This window comes from Trichechus manatus, unplaced genomic scaffold, assembly GCF_000243295.1.
Source record: "Trichechus manatus latirostris isolate Lorelei unplaced genomic scaffold, TriManLat1.0 scaffold00033, whole genome shotgun sequence".
NCBI classification, from domain to species: domain Eukaryota; kingdom Metazoa; phylum Chordata; class Mammalia; order Sirenia; family Trichechidae; genus Trichechus; species Trichechus manatus.
The window spans coordinates 11860943-11876298 of NW_004443969.1; the positions used below are offsets into that span (position 1 = coordinate 11860943).

Sequence of the window (15356 nt, forward strand, 5' to 3'; positions counted from 1 at the left end):
AGAGCCCTGGTGGTACAGTGGTTAAGAGTTCAGCTGCTAACCAAAAAGTCAGCAGTTCAAATCCACCAGCCACTCCTTGGAAACGCTACGGGGCAGGTCTACTCTGTCCTATAGGGTCGCTATGAGTTGGAATTGACTCTATGGCAACAGATTTGGGTTTACATATATATATATATATTTTCAAATCCTTGTTTCCGTACAAATATCAGCCAATTAAAATAGTCGTTTTATTTCTCTGAGCCTACCTGCCTTTGGTTCTTCATATTTCTGACTCTGAAATGTTGTTTTATGGGGGGCAAAGGAGAAACTCTTAGATACTCAGGAGAGAGGTTCAAGAAAGCTCACAGACAGACTTATCCATTAGCATTTACCACACAAAATGCTTCAGGGCTTATAGATGTCTTTCTGTCCAGCACTCTCAAATTTACAGTGTTCTTTCAAATTTTACCATGACTTCATTATGAAAACCAGAGGCAGTGCTAATGGACTTTAAGCCCTTGTTGTCTGGGAATGTCCTAAAAGCTACTGCCAGACGATACAACTCCAGTGCTCATAGGCAGCTAATAGTAAAAATCTCTGAATCAGAAAGGAGTCCTGCACAATGAATTTAAAGAAAGGTGAATTGGCAACCTTAAACTTCGTGGACGCATGCATCTCCAGACGCTTGCAAGAAATAATGATCACATAATTCTCCTTCATACAAATTCTGGCCTGTTTGTCAACCATCATTGTAACAATGACAGCTAGCAACGGGAGAGAAATTACATATGGCTCTTATTCCTACGCCAAACCAGAAACCCATTGCCATCGCTTCTGACTCATAGCAACCCCATAGGACGAGGAGAACTGCCCCACAGGTTGTCCACGGCTGTAATCTTTATGGGAGCAGACTGACACATCTTTCACCTGTGGAGCAGCTAGTGGGTTCAAACCACCAACCTTTCAGTTAGGAGCTGAGTGCTTAACTACTGTGCCACTTGGGCTCCTAACTCCCATACCAGAAACAAACAATCCTACCCTTAAGCTTCTCTTCAAATCACTGAAAATAGAGCCACCTCAATACAAAGAATTGCAGGTCCAGGGGAAGTCAAACACTAGTCACACATTATGGTTCGGGGATTTTCAGAATAGAAATCATACTAGAAACCCCACTGTCTTTCTCCCTCGGCAACAAATTCTCTGAACTTTAGAGTTCAGTGATTTGAAAATTCTGGAGTGAGCTTTGATGGAATGAGCTCGGCAGGGCATGGACTCAGAAGAACTACTCTGTTACTAGCTAGCTCTGCCCCTTTAGGCAGGTGGCTTAAACTCCGTGAGGTCATAAATCCTCACCTCTTCTCTTGTGACTTTAATCAGAGGCTGAATTTGGTACTAAATGTGAATAAAGCTCCTTAAGTTATACTTACCCTCCGAATAGGAGATTAATTTCAAACCAAAATCCTTCTATGTTCGTATCCATTTTTTCTTTCTTCTTTTCTTTTTCTTTCTTTCTTTCTTCCTTTCTTTCTTCTTTGTTTTGACTTATGCTGAGTGAATTAAAAACAAAAAGATTTGGAGTAAAATCACCACCACAATCAATAAATTTCTATAGATATACCCTTTAAGTTACATACAATAGAGACTAAGAGCATGTACCTTACAACTGTGTAAACATGGGAAAATTATATAACCTCTCTGTGCATCAGTGATTTATCTTTAAAATGGGAAAAAGATAAGCACATCTATATCACAAGGTTCTTACAATAATGAAATAAATGCTATTTGCAAGCCAATTACAATAATGATAGGCATACTGTAATCACTATATGTATTTGTTATTAATATTGTTATTAGCTGCTAGCCAGTTGGCCCCTGACTTAAGGGTCCCCGATTTATGAGGGCCCCATACATAAAGGAATGATATATTGTCCAGTCCTGCATCATCCCATGATCAGTTGCAGTCAGCCTGTTGTGATCTATGGGGTTTTCTTTGGCTGACTTTTGGACATATATCACCAGGCTTTTCTTCCTAGTCCACCTTAGCCTGGAAGCTCCACTGAAACCTGTTCAGCATCATAGCAACACACAAGCTTGCACTGACGGACAGGTGGTGGCTTCTCATGAGGTGTATTGGACAGGAATTCCTGGTCTCCTGCATGGAAGACCCTCTCTAGAGGCTGAGTAACAAGAGAAAAAGATCAGTAACACTGAGCACAGTTTAATGGAATTATGGGGCAACATTCACATTATGGGAATTTCAGGTGAAGAGCAAGAACAAGGATTAGAAAAAATCTTTGAAGAAATTATAGCAGAAAACTTTTCAAATCTGATAAAGGGTATAAAACCAGATATTCTAGAAGCTCAGTGAACTCCAATTAGGATGAATCCAAAGAAGCACACACCAAGGCATCATAATAAATCTCGCGAAGATTAAAGGCAAGCAGAAGATTCTGAAATAGGCAAAAGACAAGTAAAAGGTGACATACAAAGGGGTCCCAATAAGATAAAGTGCCAGTTTCTCTTCAGAAACCCTGGAGGCCAGAAGGCAATGGAATGATATTTTGAAGTGCTGAAAAAGAAGAAGCTATCAACCAAGAATATTGTATCCAGTGAAATAAGCCTTTAAGAAAGACAGTGAATTTAAAACACTCGCTGACCAACAGAAGCTATAAGAATACATCTTCACAGACCACCCCTGCAAGAAATACTAAAGGGAGTTCTTCAGACAGGAAAGAATGGACATCAAAAAGAAACTTGGAGCCACATATAGGGAAATCTCCAGTAAAGGAAATTCCTCTGGAAAAATAGGGGCAAGTTTTAAGATTCTTACTTGATAATTGTAAGGGATATGGTATTTCTACTTTATAATGACAAATATATAAATCTAAATACAAATTTAAGTTACAGGACACACACTCTGTAAAGATACGATTGAGGGATCAATGACATAAAGGGAGAGAGAGGAACTGTCGAGGTATAGGTTTTTTTTTTAATCTTATTAAAGTTAAGTTGGTATCAATTTAACACAGGTTGGTATAAAAGAAAAATATTAATTGTATTATTCATGGTGATCGTGAAGAAAATACCTAAAAACTACATACACAAAAAGAATGGAGAAGTGAATCAAAATGGCTGACTTCAAATAAGCAACAAAATACAATAGATAATAGCATTAGAGGTAATAAGGGACAAAGAAGACATAACCCACATGCCAAGTGGTAAACGTAGAGACTTTGCCACCTGTGCTGGGGAAATGGGAACACTGCCATCAATAGGACCAGAGAATCACTATTCTTATCTGATGAAATAGCAGTGTTTCATGAATAAATAATTCTCAGGTTGTTGCCTGCCTTTATTCACTTTCCAGTGTCATGAAATTAATATATTTTTTAATCGTTTTGACCAGTTTTAAACTTTTCTGCAGAGTGCAATCAACCAACTTCCTCGTCATGGCACTACTAGAAGCAAAGTCGTATCATTTTATTTTAAATATTTTCATAAGCCATTTTAAATTCTTTGTGGAATAATAATTTTTAAGTGACCAATAGGCACTTTTAAAGAGCCTTGAAAAGCCTGTGATAGACGGTATCATGTATTTAGTGATTAACTCCTACAGGCATAATTCTAAATTCTTTTAGAATACGTAGGAATTCATTTAATCCTCAAAGACACTATAAGAATGGTACTATTATAATCCTCATTTTCCATATGAGTAAACTAAGCTCAGATAGGACAAATGACTTGCTCAAAGTCACCTGGCTAGTAAATGAGGATTCAAACTCAGGCAGTCTGGGATCATCACCATGAAATACAGTCTCTTATTTCATACCATTAGAGAGGCAAATCTAAGATAACATCTAAGATAAGTTCTCAAGGACTGTTGTTCACCTGTGACATTGACTGAATTGCACTAAAAAGAAAAATAAACAAAGTTAAAGATGTTCAGTCAACACCATGCAAACCTCAGAAGGGTGTCCAGTATACCCAAAACGAACATCACTGCCATTGAGTCAATTCTCATTCATAAGGATCTTATAGGACAGAATAGAACTGCCTCACAGGCTTTCCAAGGCTATAAATCTTCATAGAAGCAGACTGCCACATCTTTCTCCTTGTGGAGCAGGGGTGGTGGGTTCGAACTGCTTACCTTTTGGTTAGGAGCTGAGTGCTTAACCTCTGTGCTACCAGGGCTCCTGGTATTCAGTACAGATCCCTGATATTTCCCAGTATCTTCCTTAAGCTTTGCCACATTAAAGAATTTAAGGTTTTTTAATCCATTGAGGGCTTATTTGTCTTATTTTTTTTAACAACAGTTTAATTCTCTAATTTATTCTCCATGTTTAGTGCTGTGAACCAATGAATGGTAATACGCACTAGGTTACTTTGGGATTCCACATGAATTTTTTAAGGTCAGGAATTTTTAGGGTATAGGAAGTTTTGCTCCAACCCATGTCTGAAAGAACATAATGAAGTGGGTTGTTGAAAAATATGTGGGATGATGTTTTAATTGGAGGTGGGGGAAGTGGAGAGTGTAGCATTTAATTATCATACGAAATCTAGGCATAGCCAGTGGAACATAAAAGCAAAGATAAAATTCTATAATAAATTATAATAAGAAAACTATCATCCAAATATTATAAGCTAGACATAAATATGTTGGTGCATTGATAATTTCAAACTTCCAATAACTTATAAACTGTACAGTTATATAATAAAACTAAGAAAAAATCTTATAAATTTGACCCAAAATCATTTACTAAAATAGGTAAACATTTCATTAAGAATGATTTCCTTTGCCTTCTGTCTTACTCAAGGTAACCTCGAAAAGGGATCCTGAGGCAAAGCTAGAACAAGCATGGTGAGGCCTTTCCTGGAACTGACACATAATCAGGAGTGGTCCCAACAAGCAGCAGAGTTTGCAGATGAGGCAGTGGTGGAAGTCGGGGTCTCTTGGAACAAGCAGCTGAGGACTGTGAGACAGGTTATGTGTTAATTTCCAAGTTGCCGTAACAAAGAACAATAAACTGGGTGGCTTCAAAAAACAGAAATTTCTTGTCTCGCAGTTCTGGAGTCTGGGAGTCTGAAGTCACGGTGCTTCAGGGAAGATATTTCTTTGCCTCTTTCTACCTCTTGGTGGTTCCTAGCAACTCTTAGCATTCCTTGGCTTGTAGCTGCGTCACTAATCTTTGCCTCCGTGTCCACATGGTCGTCTTTTCTCTGTGTCTGTCTCTTGTCCTCTTTTCATGACACCAGTCATATTGGAGTAGGGCCCACCCTCTTCTAGCATAACCTCATGTTAACTTAACTAATAACTTCTTTAAAGACCTGTTTCCAAACAAGGACACATTCACAGGTACCTGGGGTTAGAAATTCAACATATCTTTTAGGAGGACACAATTCACCCCATAACAGGTGATAGCTATATAATCTGAGGGTAGCATAAATTACATCAGACACACATTTTTGATGATATCATATTACTTGCCTTTGGAAAATACAATTTTTATATGTCTCAAAGTAGCAATACAGATGCCCCCTATCTCTGTGCCTCACTGTGTGTCTCTTTCTCTCCTCCTTTTTGTGACTTGTTTCTTTTCATTATTGATGGCATTTGTCCACTAGACATCAACTGAAATAATATTAATGCCTCAAATTGACCTTGCATTCTCTCTTACTGCTGATATACATGATAGTATATGTGATATATATTATATCATAATCATATCATTTAAAGATCATGGGGATTTATCAGAGAATTGCTCGATTTATTTGGAGTCTTAAAATCTTGTATTTTCCAAATTTTATAAATTTATCACATATATGAAAATTAGAATCCAACACACTTAAAAATTTAGTAACGTGCTTAAATAGATCTTAACATTGAATAATAAGTGTTTCTGAGCTGAACAGAACCACAGTTCTAATCCTAGCTCATCTGTTTGTTAGCTGGATGACCCTAGGCAAGTCACTTAACTTTCTAAGAAATATGTTCCTCATCTGTAAAATAGAGATAACAATACCTGCTTGAAGAATTATTGTGAAAATTAACGTGGAAAATATTATATTGTCCAGTTAGGAAACCAGCACCTTTGTAAGTATTTCAATCAGAGAAAGATTTATTATGAAGTGTGTAAAGGTGTTAGAAGAGCTGAAGAAGAAAAGTCAAAGGAGCCATTACCCAGGTTTCAGGAAGATGCAGCCATCTCTGGGCTGATGCCCATAAGGGCATCCTTCCTGCCCACCTTGGTAGAGTAAGCTAGTCTCAGTGTTGCTGGTACTATGGCAGGTGGAGCTGAGCAGGAGCTGTTGTCTCTACATTTGATGGAACTTGTAGCTGCTGCTCCTAAAATGGTTAGTTAGTAGAACCTCGGTGGTTGCTGCTGCTGCTGCTGCTGGTATCACTCCACCAGGGTCTCCAGGAGCAGAATGTCTAACTTTTTACTGCTTTCTGTGTTGACACGAGTGCCTCTATTTGGCAGAATCTAGCCAGACACTTGCTAGCAAGGGAGTCTGTGAATTGTAGTTTGCAGATTTCTAGCCCTAGCAATTTGAAGGTGAATATAGAAGCAAGAGTTTGGAACAGAGATCTAATAGAAAAATGTCTAATACATTAAGAGTAAACAAAAAAATAAAGCATCAGTCATAAGATAGGGATCTAAGTAGTCTTATTTTTATACATTTAGACTTTCTTGTTATTTCTTTCAAATTATTCTTAGAAACAGTTCATAAATATTTAAAAAATAAGCACAACAACTTAGTCACTAGAACTTTTAGAAGAAAAAATATATATATCAGAGAACTAATGAGCCTCAGCACAAGAATATCAAAAGTTTTCAAGATATATTGCCATTTCCTTTCTGACATTGAAACACAGCTAGAGAGCCCTGAAGTATGGCAAGCATTATCACAGGAACATTGGGAGGGAGATGCTGAAAGGGAGAAACTTCCCATTTCTGATATTGCTCAGGGTCCTTAATAACCTGAAAACATTTTATTTTATTTAATAGCTGGGTGAAAAAGTTTTAGACTTGGAATTAGGATGTGTTCCTGTTTCCATTTTTCTTACTAATTAGTTCAGTGACATTGGTAATATATTAGTTAGCAGAGTGTGCACTTCTCTGGAGAAAAGAAGAGCTTGGATTAGTTAATTCTCCTAAGATTTGGTCTGCTTTATTGTTTCTGTTTGATCGAAGATGATGGTGATGACAATGACATCTGTAACTAATTAGTGTCTAATTTTTACTGAATGCTAACCATATGCCATATACTAGGATAAGCAGTCTATACATATAATAGTAATCATTGTTAATATGTTTGAAATGCCCCCCTTAACAGAGGAATACATTAAGTGTAAGTAATTTAACTACCTAGTTACTCTTCTTATCTGAGGGTAGCTAAATCCAGTCCTTAAACTTTAATTCTCAGCTCTGTATTAAAAGCGTTAAATGTAGAAGAGAAAGATGTCTGTAAATACTAAATAAATTTTATATCTGAAGGTTCCTGGGTAGACACTGTTACAGTGGGAGTACTTGCTAGAATGGTAAGCTCAGTTATTGCTTCATTTCTTTTTACCAGTCGATTCCCATGCTGTTCTTTCATATAAGATACTTCTATCTTCAGCATCCTTGTGGCAAAGTATATGCACCAGGAAACCAATAAATATGGCGATGTTTTATTTTAAATAGCAGTTACATAATTCTGCTTTCATAATGCTAAATGGTGGTGAAATTTCCACAGAATTTGATCAGTTAATATGGTGGATGAATCAATGTTAGTATTTCAAAATGATCAACATTGGGACTTTAATCATACTATTCAAATTGCTTGATAGTTGTAATTAGTGAGCAGTTGTGGGTGAACCCCATGGTCAGAGAGAAGTAAAATATTAGAAAACCAAACCAAACCAGTTGCCTTCGAGTTGGTTCTGACTGATGATGACCCAGCTGTGTAGGAGTAGAACTATGCTCCATAGGGGTTTCAATGGCTGATTTTTTTTTTGAAAGTAGATCACCAGGCCTTTTTTCCAAGATGCCTCTGGGTGAACTTGAACCACGAACTTTTCATTAACCATTTGAACCCACTGGGACTTCCAGTAAAATATTAGCCATCTCTGTTTTTTGATAATTTTTAGGATGTAGGCATGGGTCTGGGGTTGGGATTCTGGTTGCTGCTGCCTGGTTCTATGTAGCTGACACAGGGGTGAGACCGCTTAGCGGTAAATGGCCATGCAGGCAGTTCCCATAGGGTGATGTATTATTTGTATGATTTCTGAGTGGGAAGAAGGAGCTACTCCAAAAAACTCAGGGCTCCACATTATGAAATTTGATGATCCTTATTTAATATATATTCTGTCCCAACTCATCACCACAGCATTCTTCCTAATAAAAATAACACAGCAGGTATTTGCTGAGCTCTCTCTCTGCACGTGCCATTGCACTCGGGGCTGTGTCCACAGAAGTGAGTGGGACCGTTACTGTGATCAGGAAGCCTGTAGTCTAGGGGGAGAAAACCAAAACCCATTGTCATCGAGTTGATTGACTCCTAGCAACCCTATAGAACTGAGTAGAACTGCCTCATAAGGTTTCCAAGGAGCGGCTGGTGGATTCAAACTGCCAATCTTATGGTTAGCAGCCGACCTCTTAACCACTGCGCACCAGGGCTACTCTAACAGAAGAGGAATTGCTAAGTAAGTAAGTAAGTTGTAATAGGCCATGCAAAGTACAACCCAAGCATGTATAAGGAAAAGAGGAAGCCCGGAGGAAGGCAACACAAACACACTCAACTAATCCCGCCTTGTTTTCTCTCTGGATTCCTTCTCTTGCCCATGAATTCTTTTCTCCCGGGCAGGGCTGTACTGATACAGGGAATAGAGTTGTTAGTCCCTCATCCCTGTTTGTTTTCTGTGATGAGAGCGTGGTGGGAGGAGGTGGACATGCCGGCTGGCAAGGCTGGTGCTGCTACATCAGGGACAGTAGAGGGGACACTGGCATCTGCCTGTGGCTTTTGAGAATTCTCTACAATCTGGCTCCCTGTAGAGTACGAGTGCTTCATAGACCATGGTCACTGTGTCACACAGCAGAGCTTCAGAGGGCCAGCCAGGGGCCTGTCAGTCATAGGACGTCCACACAGAGCACAGACTCTTCTGGCACGTGTCCCTGAGCTGTTGAGTAATCTCACCGCATGTTCTACATTATTTAGGAGTGTAAGATACCAGTGCTCTAATCCTTCCTCGTGGGAGTGTCATAAAGGACAAAGCCTGCTTGGCCTTGCACTTTATAAAGCTGTCAGTCCAGACCAGTTGCTGTCCAGTGGGTTCTAACTCCTAGCAACCCCATGTGTGTCACAGTAGAACTGTGCTCTATAGAGTTTTTGGTGGCTCATTTTCAGAAACAGATCTCCAGGCCTTTCTTCTGAGGTGCCTCTGGGTGGACTTGAACCTCCAACCTTTTGGTTAGCAGCTGAGCACATTAACCATTTGCACCATCCAGGGACTACTATAAGACCTATACAGCCTCCTAAATGGATGTAAACTTTTCTTTCTTAACTCAGCCTGACAACTGTATGGACCGGGACAGCATTTTCTGAGATTTGGACCAGCTCGAATAAACTCCTCTAGGTGCGGTAACCAAGACACCCCATGGGTGCGCTATAGTGAAACATTCCAAGATACCTCTCTCTGTGTGTAGTCTTGAGAGTCCCGTAAGAGCCCCTAGTAAACTGTATGTGTCCTGCAGGATGATAACATGTAAACGGCATGCATCTAGGGCTAAAAGACAAGAGTTAACTTCTTGGCAGGAAATATGCTAAGCACAGAGAAGAAACGCATGCCTCTCAGGCTGTCATAACTCAGTGGCAGTTCTGGGTTGTTATCATTCTATTTTTTAACTGAACAGATAGAGATGCATTCATTACTTGCTCGCTGTCACTAAAGGAACAATTACAAAGCTAGGAAATAAGCTCATGTCGTGTACACCTAAATGAATACTTATGTAATGAATTGTTGGTGAGGGAAAAAATGTGATTCAGTGTCTCCCCCCACCTCCCCCACTTGGGTAATGAAGATGGAAGAATAAGGTTGGGGCAACTCGCAATTCCTTAGCAGTTAGAAACCTTACTTGCAACTGCTTTTGCTCTGGACTTTGCATTCCTTTGTATTGTTTCTCTGACATTGTTATAAATTCAGCTTCTTTTATAGCAAACCTATTTGCTAGTTAAATGAGAGCAAAGCCATTTTGATAAGAAATCTTCGCTCCGCAGAGCCTAACACAGCACTTAGAATTATATATTGTGATGCAATATGCATTTACTCTGGATAGATCATTTCTGCATTTTAGACTCTTCCAATTATCACCATTTGTGCTAGGTGATTGTATTCAAACTAGTTTATGTCTAATGGCCAGGATCATGTCTCATTCATCTTTGAATATCCCTAACATATAGTGGAGTATCCTCCACATAGTGGCTACTAAACAGACATGTGTGTTTTGAACGCATATCTTTGGGGATTAGTGTTTGACATTGTAAATGCCACAACTTAAAATGCTACAAGAAATGATGTACTTTTCTTAGACCAATACGATGGCATAAATATTATTTCAATTCCACAGATATAGAAGTGGACTGTGGATAGTCAGTGCTCTGAGTATAGGTTGCAATTATTATTTTTAAATATCCTCTTTTGGACCAAGTGGTTAAGCACTGGACTACTAGCCAAAAAGTTGGTAGCGTGAATCCACCCAGAGGCACATCAGAAGACAGGTCTGGCAATCCACTTCCAAACTATCACAGCCTTGAAGACCCAGTGGAGCAGTCCTACTATGCACATATGGTGTCACATGAATCAGATTTAACTCGATGGCAACTAAAAACAACAACATCATTAATTCGAACTTCAGTTTTGCCATTTCAATTTTATTTGCTGATGTAATCTTCAGTTGTTTTCCATGTGCCCAGGAGATGTCTCCCTAAGATCATCACGTTTTGAAGGTCGGAAACCTCTGTTTCTTTTCATGTTTGGAATTTCCCACAGTGTTTAGAATTATGGGTTTGGAGAGTTAGGAAGGAGCCCTGGTGACGCAGTGGTTAGAGCACCTGTCTGCTAACAGAAAGGTTGGTGGTTCAAACCCACCAGCCACTCTGCAGGAGAAAGATGTGGCAGTCTGCTTGCATAAAGATTTACAGCCTTGGAAATCCTGTGGGGCAGTTCTACTCTGTCCTATAGGGTCACTATGAGTCGGAATCCACTCGACAGCACTGAGTTTGGTTTTGGTTTTGGTTTTGGAGAGGTAGGAAGATGCTTAGAAATTATTGAATCCAATCCCACATTTTCCTGAGCCACTGTCAGCTGTGTACTCACACAGAACAGGAAGGGGACTGGAAGAATTGTTATGGTGAATACTATCATTTTCAAACTATGCTCTGGCAGGTTTCACATCTCACTTTGAACATGTCTAAGAATGATTTGAGATGCTTGACGTATATGGCAGGCACAGTCAGTTGCCTCCCCCGTAGCCGTTCTTCTTTCCATTCCCTTCTTCATGCTCATAGCACCCAAATGTGTTTAGTCTGTAATGAGCCCAGATCCACTAGGTCAATCATGATAGGTCTAAGCCAGTCACAGTCATTCTCTTATGCTGTATCAGTCAGCCTGTGACCTAGTCCTTACCAGTCCCTTACTTATATATCTCTAGGGCACAATCTTCTCTTAAGCTCTGGGTGGGAATCAGGAATTTTTTTTTTAATATCATGGGAAAAAAAAAACACAGTTGCCATCAAATTGATTCCAACTCATGGTGACCCCATGTGTGTCAGTAGAACTGTGCTCCATAGGGTTTTCCATGACTGATCTTTTAGAAGTAGATCACCAGGCCTTTCTTCCAAAGCACCTCTGGGTAGACTTGACCCTCCAGCCTTTTGGCTAGCAGCGCAGCGTGTTAACGTTTTGCAGTACCAAGAAATTCCTTAACATTGTGTGACTGTAACTGTGAAACCAAGGGTGCGAACTACAGTTGTAGCATATTCTACACAGATAAATTCTCAATGCTTACCTCTTAGCTGAAAAAGTAAATAAAACATTGAGAGGATTTAATTGTATGTAAAGATACTTTCCTTATGGATTTTTTTCCTAACAAAATAGTTTACTAATAAATTTTTGGATTTCAACACACTCTATTTACAGTTGACTAAATGAAACTGGATGTGTTTACTGCATTGAAACCCTGTAAAACAACAACAAAAAGTCCTGCTGCTTTGAGTTTTGTAGCCTGTGAAAATGTCAAAAGATTTGGCATCAAATCCTCATTTTAAAAGAATGCCTTGAAGTACTAATTGGATATTCAGTAAGCTTCTGAAAAATTCCAACCCACCTTGAGGAGGCTTTGCAGTTAGCCTAAGAAACATTTTCCAAGTCATGAAGAAGCCCTCATGTGGAACTGCCTCCTCACCATCCCTGCCACGGGCCACTGCCGGCTGCCGTTTGGCTGCCAGAGCGCGGGGCCTCCTGCTTGTTAGAGCTCGCTGCTCCTTGTTCTTTCTCTCCTGCTCACTACTATTTTGGGCCCAGGCTATTTTGGAGTACAAGGTGCCTCATCGCTTCCTCCAGTCTGGAACAGGCATATCTGTAATTTGAATAGGCAGCTGCTGCGTTCTTATTTATGTTTGCGAAAACCAATGTTACATAGGCCACTACTGTGTATCAAAAGCTGAATAAGGCACAATCCCAACTCTCAAGGAGCTTAGATCCTGTTTGTTAAGTATCAGTATGCAGAAAAATGATATATGTTCTTAAGGTCAGAAAATTGATGTGCAGTGGTTCTGGGTGGTGCAGACAGTTAAGCGCTCAACTACTAACTGGAAGGTTGGTGGTTTCAACCCATCCAGAGGCACCTCAGAAGAAAAGCCTGGCAATCTGCTTCTGAAAGGTCACAGTCTTGAAAACCCTATGGAGAAGTACTACTCTGACACACATGGGTTCATCAAGAGGTGGAATCGACTCGGTGACAACTATTTTACTATTTCTTTCTTTCTTGTTTTGGTCTGAGATGAGCCTTCCCATCTTAGATCATTCTTACATGTGGCAGCCCATCCTCTTCAAACTGATATTCAGCAGATATATATTGTCTGCCTCACCACCTGCTCCTCCCTGTATTGTTTTGTGACTTTTCTGATTGGTAGGTGGTAGGTACTAGCCATACATTGTTTAGTATTTTGAATATCATCCCTGCTCTTAGAACTTGTATTTCACTTGAATGACCGTCACCCTTGTTGAGCATTTTGCTGTTCAGTCTCTTTTTCATGTATGCCAGCAGCTAACTGAATTAATGAAGGGGGGTTTGTGCTTTGTGTGGTTGTTGTTTATTTATTGGTTGGCTAGTGTTTGATTTAATTTCCCCACATGATTGGCACAAACAGTTAAATTGGCAAAAATAAACAAACAAACAAGAAACCAAATCCATTGTCATTGAGTCGATTCATGGTGACCCCATGTGGTGCAGAGTAGAGCTGCTCCATAGAGTTTTCATGGCTGTGATCTTTACAGAAGCAGATTGCCAAGCCTTTCTTCCACAGAGCTGCTGGATAAATTCGAAACCACTAACCTTTACGTTAGAAGCCAATCCAAACTACCTGTGCCACCCATGTACCTCCCTTTGGCAATTAGTTGGTACAAAATAAATATTTGTTGTTTGGCTAGGAGGCTCAAAGTATCAATAGGAGTAGGGCCTCCCCTGAATGGTGTGTTAATGTGGGCAGCAGACTCAGGAGGGATGCTGTCTGAATATGATGAACTGCTGCAGAGAAAACAGAAGCCACACACCATGCAGAATTTACAACACTCTCTTCACTGAACCTAGAGATTCCAGTTTATTCTAATGCCTAACATCACAACTGTGAACCACTGCCCCAGATGGTAGCTGCCAGCTCCTGGGTAAGAGCAAATGTCTCCTCACTTTGGCAGACAGCTTATTAGCATGTCTCTGGGGCACACATTTCACTAGGAAATCTTTTCCAAGAACTAGTTATTTATACTTATTTATCTATTTCTCAGCCATATATAATTCTCTATTCTCTTGAAATGCCTAACTGCCACTCAGGGATAGATTCGAAAATATACTATCATTATGCTGCTTAAGTAGTGTTTCACATTGGTCGTTTGTTGTGTTGATCGATGTGGGCCACACTTTGCAAACATAGTAGTGCCATTTAATTTGTTTAAATATATTAATACCAATATTCCATAGTGTTCCAGAGTTACAGATGGAAATATTGCAGTCAGAAAGTGTAGCAAGTGATGGGAAGAAAGCTGAAGAGCAAAGAGCTGCTAGTGAGTTCACTCACTGATAAGTATTTAATGAGTCAGAGAGGGCTAGATAAGTAGGTGTCTGTGTAACCAAATGACTCCCTCTTTTGCCAGCTCTTAATAGAGTCATACATCCCCATTCAGGAGTCACATAAAAGCCAGCCTCACCAGCCCCTGTCACAATTGCTGAGGCAGCCAGCTCCTTTCTTCCCGAGTCTATCAGTGTCTCTTCTCATCTCCCCAGGTCTTTGTTTCCCACTATGACACTTCAGTTCGATATTTGCACCTAGTCAGCCCTTCCCACTTTGACAGCCATTTGGCCTGTTTTCTCTGCCTTACTTTCTCCCACTTCTCCCCGGTTTCAGCACACCTACTGCCTGGAGACAGAGGGCGATAGAGCCATGTCTTTTGCCAGCCTCTGCCTGGCGGGAGCCGAACACCTGGCTACTGCACATGTTCCCTACCTAGCCTGTCATGGATTGAATTGTGTCCCCCAGAAATATCTGTCAACTTGGCTGGGTCATGATTCCCAGTATTGTATGATTGCATAATCTGATGTGATTTCCTTATGTGTTGTAAACTCCATCACTATGATGAGGTTTTATGTGATCTTCGTATGTGTTGTAAATTCTGTCACTGTGATGAAGTTATACTGATGAGGTTTACAAGATTAGATAGTGTCTTAATCCAGTCTCTTTTGAGATATAAAAGAGAGAAGTAAGCAGAGACACAGGGGAACCTCATATCACCAAGAAAGCAGTGCCGGGAGCAGAACGGGTCCTTTGGACCTGAGGTTCCTGCGCTGAGATGCTCCCAGACCAAGGGAAGACTGATGCATCATAAGGACCTTCCAGACCAAAGGAAGGCTGATGACACGGACCTTCCTCCAGAGCCAGTGCCCTAAATTTGGATTTGTAGCCTACTGGATTGTGAGAGAATAAACTTCTCTTTGTTAAAACTTGTGCTATTTCTGTTAGAGCAGCACTAGATGACTGAGACATAGCCTTTTCATCAGGAGAGGAGGATTGGGTGAAGTCAACTTTTTTTTTTCATCAGGAGAGGAGGATTGGGTGAAGTCAAC

At 40.1% G+C, this 15356-nt stretch overlaps 1 protein-coding gene across 1 annotated transcript in view; it reads left to right on the plus strand.

The window, feature by feature from the left end:
• THSD7B (thrombospondin type 1 domain containing 7B) overlaps window positions 1-15356 on the plus strand; it is a 1037490-nt gene that overhangs the window by 856211 nt on the left and 165923 nt on the right. The window lies entirely within an intron of this gene.